Below are 6,837 nucleotides of genomic sequence, written 5' to 3'. Positions count from 1 at the left end.
AAATCAGATCATTTGATACCCATATTGCAATAACAATAATTTTGAGTATGTTTTCGAGAAACATTGTATTTTGAAAATACAGGAAAAATACGTATTTTTGTGAAAATTTTCATGAAATTATAAAATTCAATGGATAGCTGACATCATCCCGATTCCAAAACACTATAATATTTTGATGTTTGCATGATTTTTCATACGATTAAAGCCAATGTCTTCCATATAGCCAAAATCCCATAAGCTCTGTGATTCAGTTAAGCACTGGGCCGTGCTTAACCGAGGCAGCTGAACGGTGCAAAACCGGGGCAGTGCAAAACCGAGGCGTGCAAAACCGAGGCATGACTGTATGGTCAACAATTTGCTCAAACCCAAAGGAAGAATTTGCTATGCTGGATGGTAGGAGGGTGGTTCTGGAAAAAATATTTATTTATTTTCGATTAAAGAAATCAAATAAAACAATAATACTGTATTGTGTTTCTGAAATAGCTAAATAAGTTACACCAACCAAAAAAAAAAAAAAAAACAACCAACGCAGTTTCCCAATTCACCTCTCGTGTTCTTTCATTGCGATTTTCTGAGAAAACAAAAGAATCTTTGACGAGTGTGCGTGAACGAGGAAAAGAGTGACAGAAAAAGAATGCTCCTGCCGGCAATCACGAGATAAAACAAGAGTTCTCTATATATAAGCTATAGTGACGGTCGCTGTACCCTTTGATATTTTGGTGCAAGAATCATCAAATGATAGTTTTTTCTATCACATTTACAACACTGGCCGGATGTATGATTCTTGTAATTTGTAATTTTATTGAAAAACTAAGGCATGTTTTAAAACAGATTTAAAATATTTAAATCGTTTTTTTACTATTGCCAACCCTAAACCTCGAAACTTGAAACGATCGAGAAGAGAAAAACCCACAAAAAAAAAAACCAAACAAACCAACATCTATTCAAGGAAACGTCCGAAGAATCAACTGCGATAACAACTGTGCATGGCCTGCTGGCCATTCGATTCCACGAGGAGTGGGCAACAAATTAGAAAATGAGAGCACGTCACGTCCCCGAAGTCACAAGAAGAGGGGGAAAGGGGCTAAATAAAAGTTTATCCATATAATCAGAGTGATACGGGGTGGCAAAACAGGGAAAGGACGAAGGGGGTAGTCAAAAACCAAAAATTACGATTGCATGTTTTCTGCCTCGAAACCACGACGACGACGACGACTTCTCGAAAGATGATGATGGTTGATGGTGAAGACCTGGTGGTTGGCCCCTTGGGAGATGTCTTTCCGCCGGTCTGCTCTATCGGTGCCAGAGGGATGTTTAGTCGTTTTGAGGTTAGGCTAGGCAATTGGTGGTTTAGAGCATTCTTCCTGCAGCTTTTTGTTTTATTTAGAAAGTATTGACGCAAATTGGCGATAACGCCCTCCGGTGGATATCGTGTCAAATGCGTTGCAATTTTTGTATTGTTTTTGCTCACTAATTATTTTGAATTCCAGGAATCCGATCCTGCTCCCAAACATGCCACCATAAAAGCATCCCCTAAAAATTTGAAAATCAAAAAGGTGTGAAATTCTTCCAGAAGCTGTTCTACCATCGTATTTTTAAGGTGGCGGCACCTTCTGAACTTCTCCAAATCTGACTTCTTAAAGCCGACTGTTCGACTTCTTGGCTGTGAGCAAACACCCACTTCTAGGATATCTCACCACCTTAGGGTATAAGTTTACCGGCTAAGCCAATCCCATTCATGTAGTACAAACTCGAGCTTTACTTTCCAGAACTTGCTGGGCTGGTGGCTTACTTAAACAGTTCCCCTTTGGAAGAAGTTTGCTTAGTTTGTCCCTGCACATCGTCGTCGTCGTCGTCGACGTCGTTGTTTGAATAAGCAGCAGCATCTAGGTTTGTTGTTTTGTGTACTCTACCTGTCCCTGGCGGGTTTGAACCTCTTCACGGTGTGCCGGCCGTGCATCAGCCACTAGAGCAGGTCGCGTTTATGCTGGCGGTGCAAACATGGGAATGTTGGACTTGTAGCGAATGCTGGGGTATTTGGGAAAAAGTACTGGTTAATTTTTATTTAGAAAAGTTTTGTATTCTTTAATCAAACTTGTTCATTACCTTCCTGTTTTTTAATCTTATTTAGATAATATTTTATTCAAATAATTTTAAAAGTTTTTTATCCCCCCTTCAAAATTGATCCGAAAAATCAGGGGGCAAAAAAATCAAGAAAAAAAATACTTTTTCAAAAAACATAAAAATTTTAATGGAATGCAACCAGTTGAAATTAATAAAAAATGCATTTCCCATCATTCAGAATAATTTTTCACATGTTTGGGCTTATTCAACATTTTGAATTTTTGAAACTTTCGATGTACCGCAAAAAGTTTTTTTTTGCATTTTTTTTTGTTTTCGTGAAATTTTACATTTTTTGAAAACTAATGATTGCAAAACAACTGAACTAGTGGAAAATGCATTTTAAAACACATTTTTTTATTCATTTTTATATTTTTATTTTTAAAATGTCACAAACTACAGAATAATGGATACAGAATATTTCAAAAGCTAATAAAAAATAACTAACTTTTAAAGGCACATTGTGATTTATGATTTATTTTCGTTAACATTCATTTAAATTCATTTTTTTATTTCTTTATAGATATTTATTGATAGGCCCATTCAAATTCATTATGTTTTGAATAAGAATTAATCTAGGGCATACCAAAAGCTTTAGTATATCAGAAATTGCTAAAAGCTGTTGTCAAAATCGGGAAGAAAGTGTTGCCAAAATAGATGGTAGACACAATCAAGTGTTGCCAAAAACAGGATGGCACTGTATAACAATTTGTGGTTTAAATTCTAATTATAAGTTACAAATGATTTTGTTCAATCTGAACTGAACTGAACAACAACCAAAATTCATCGGTACATTTATCTGGAAATTCAAAAAGTTCAAGTGTCTGACAGAATAAAGAAAAGCCTTTCGCTGATCTGTTTTTCGTAAATTTCTACAGATCTTTTGTTTCGGCGCCTAATCAGATTTTTCAAAACAATCTGTTAGCCATGACCATGGAAATTTTTCAACAAAATTAGAAAAACCGGAAACTCCCTAATGTTGGAAGTTTATTTACATTATATTAATAAGATGTGAGGAAGGCACTAACCACATTGGTGGATTGCGTAGTTTTTTTTATATAAATATTTATTCATACTTTCTATTATTCTTAAAAAATGCAATTTTGTTATTCAATTTGGTGTAATCTTTTAAAGATAATACACAATTTAAATTAATGAGAAAATTTACTTTAACAAAAAGTTAAGCAAAAAAAAAAATTTGAGAATAAATTGAAAAAAATCAATCAAGTTATCAAGTTATGGGGAAACTGTGAAAATAAATGTAAGCAATAAACTAATTACTCAATTTGGACTAGATATACTACGATTTGGTTATCTGAAGTCTCTATAGAAATTTTTAAATCATCGAATTTCGGTAAATCGATCGTTTTTGAAAACTCAGTTTTTAGGGAAATTCAATGTCAATCAAAATGTACCAATTTCCGATTTATAATGGGGAATTATGATGAAATACCAAAACTATGGGGAACTATGATTTCACACCAAATAATTCATTCAATTCAAATGTGCAACACGTTTGAATTGATTTTTTTAGTTTTTTTCCCTGAAGCTATCAATGTCTTAAAAATAGCAAACTATTCCGGACATTTTTTATTAGGTATTATTAACCTTCCACAACTCAACCTCGCCTTTAGGCGGGCTTCGATTTAAAAAATCGCCAAAAATCCATTTTTCAACCAATTTTTGATTGGAAAGAAGAACTCTTAAAATTTTTGAAAATTTATGGGTTGGAAGTTTTACTTGTTTTATGTGACTTTGCCAATGTTTAAAAAAAAAACATTTTTTTAGGGGTCAACTTTAGTTGTGTTTTTTTACTAACATTTCCTACATTTTAAGTAGAAAGAAGTATGCAGTAATTTATCTAGTGTCCCAGACTATGCCTCTACGCACTTATTTACAATTTAAATGATAATGGTGCCATTTTATAGCAGAAAATGTGAAAAACCTATAAGAACATGACAAAATTAGATAGGCAAAATGTAATGATAGGAGGTGGTAGAGGTCAAATACAACCAAAAACAACCATAAACTAAACAAGATAAAATCAAATTAAGATACTAAAAATGAAGCAAGAAAAACATAAAACAAGAGAAGTAAAGTTTTTCGTAGAACAAAAGTTGCTCAAAATGACCTCCTGAACAAGGGAAAAATAAAAATTTTCGAAAAAAATTTGGGCAGTAGAGGGTTAACAAATATAAACATTGAGTGCATCATCCTTGCACCTTATCCATGAAATGAAAAAAATAGCACTGTTTTTTGGGTTATTTTGTAAAATAACCCAAAAAACAGTGCCAGTTCATCTGTGCCAATTTTGGACGAATTTGGTAATGACTAAGGCTACCAACTGTACGGATTTTTCCTTACCGTACGGATTTTCGACCTTTTCGCGGATTTTTAACAGGCCGGAATTTTTGTACGGAATTTTTCGCATAATACGGATTTGTACGGAATTTTAACATTTTTTTAAAAATTTCATTGCTTTTTTAATTGGGCTGAAGCTTTCTCTAATTAGATATTTTAATTTAACTGTCAGTTTGATTTTAAAGGGATAACTTACATAATTTTCCGGGTTTTCCTCAGTTCAAACTTGATTGTCAATGATTGTTCTTTTCAAATTCCTTACAAAACATATTTATTAAATAAATGATCAAAGTTTGACTTGTGAAAACCTTGTGTTGTGCTTGTATTTATAGGACCTTTCCAATAAAAACTCTAGAAATATTTTCGTGAAAACACTGACAACGATATTATCCGTAAAAGCAAACTTGACATTTCGTAAACTTTTAAACGTTTAACAAAAATATTTTTAATTCCCAAATTCCAAAACTATCCAAATAATTCCTTGACAGTTTTTGTTATACCATGGTGTCATATCGGTAAAGTATACGGATTTTGGCTCAGCAAGAGTTGGTAGCCTTAGTAATGACTTTGCTAATTTTTCCCCCAATCCCCCTATTTGAGTCCCTCTCGAAGGGCTGCAACCCAATAGCTCGGCAGCACTTGTTTAATCCTGCTACTTCTGCTTCAGATGCCACCAACTGTTCAGAACACACACTCACACATGTGTAATGCGCTGCATTGAATCAAAGTGCACTTTGACTTTGGTATCTAGCCTGACCGCGGTCTGACTACGACTGCTGACTGGCAGGGCCTGAAAACAACAGCAACCCGGTTGGAAAAATCCATCAAAGTAACCCCCTCTCTAGACCGCATGTCATGTTTACCGAAGACCCGGAACGCGGTCCAACTCAAAGAGCGAGGATAAAACGCTGTAATTTGGTTTGTTGTTTAATTACAGCGCTATGCTGCTGGCCCGGGACTAGGACGGACAGATTGCACCGGGGAGATCCGGGAGATCAATCAATCTGCGCGCTACATGGGAAGTGCAATCCTTGCCGACGTTCGGAAATGAAAAAGTGCACGACGCGTGAGGGAAAAATGAGCTTTTAAGTGGACTAAACTACGGTGGAATCTGCACCGCAACTCCCTCGCAACAACGGGGTTCAAGTCGCTCGATGACAAGGACGGAATTGAGAGGGAATGGAGGCAACGTCGATTCCGAGAGCCTGATCATGTCAATGTGCACAGTGGTAAGAGATTATTTGAAGAAAGGTAATAAATTCAAGTTTGTATTATATCTGGTTCTCTCCCACCGCGAGCGCGCGAGCCAACGCGAACAAGCGACGAACTCGGGAACCCAAGGACCGAAGAAGTGCTGTTGCTGCTGCTGCTGCGGCCCGTGAAGTGACACCCGCGAGGAAGATCGAAGGATCTTGCGGGCCGGGTGTGGTTGAAGAGGACGGACGGAGCGTTTTTTGTCCGCGTACCTTGCGGGCGACTCTCTTACACTTCGCCACATATGCAAGATCGTTGTTGTGATAAATTTTATACTTTTTTACATATCTTTGGAAAATGTGTAGTGATTTCTCTTTCTCTGTCTGTCTCTCTCTCCTTCTCCTGACTTTGTGAGTACACGAGCTGTCTCTCTGCCTTCTTTTCTCTCTCTGCCCCCAGAGGACTGGGCGAGTTTATAGTGCACAGTGAGTTTTAGTGAAAAACGTAATTCCACTAGTTTAAAAAGTCTAGTACAAATATTTTTCAAAATGAAATCCTCGAAATATTTTTTTTTTAATTTCGCAGGTTTTCTAAATTTTGTCTTTTTTATTTGTATGAAACTTTGTTCATGCATTGCCTATGACAAAAGAAGCCGATTGGTTTGGCTCCATAAAATACTGCGGGATAGCTAAATATGTAACTTGAGCATTCGGCAAATTTGTTGGTTATATATAATTAGGACTTTTCCGGCAAATACAGGTAATACAAAATCTTTGAATTAAAAAGGCATGTTTTACGCTTGAATTTAGGATGGCGGAAAATCTGAACACAATTTGAAAACATTGTGATTTTTGGTAGAAATCTGAAATATTGTCAAGCAATATTTCAAAATTTATTTTTGGATACAAAATAAGAATTGCAATCAATTAATTTTAAAAAATGAAACTATTGTGAAATTTTCTTCTTTCTACTATATAAATTATTTAGAGGTTTTTAATCAATTGTATCATTTCTAGAACGACACGATTGCCATTGCAATGGTAGAGTGTCTTTAATAAAACTAATAATAATAATAATTTCTAGAAGGCTAAAACACTTATATCGGACATTATGAAATGTTTAGCTCGATTTTGATTTTTGTTTTATTGAAGAGCAGAACAT

This window comes from Culex pipiens, chromosome 2, assembly GCF_016801865.2.
Source record: "Culex pipiens pallens isolate TS chromosome 2, TS_CPP_V2, whole genome shotgun sequence".
Lineage (NCBI taxonomy): Eukaryota > Metazoa > Arthropoda > Insecta > Diptera > Culicidae > Culex > Culex pipiens.
The sequence above is the reverse complement of the archived record's forward strand: the minus strand, read 5'-3'. Positions refer to the sequence as shown.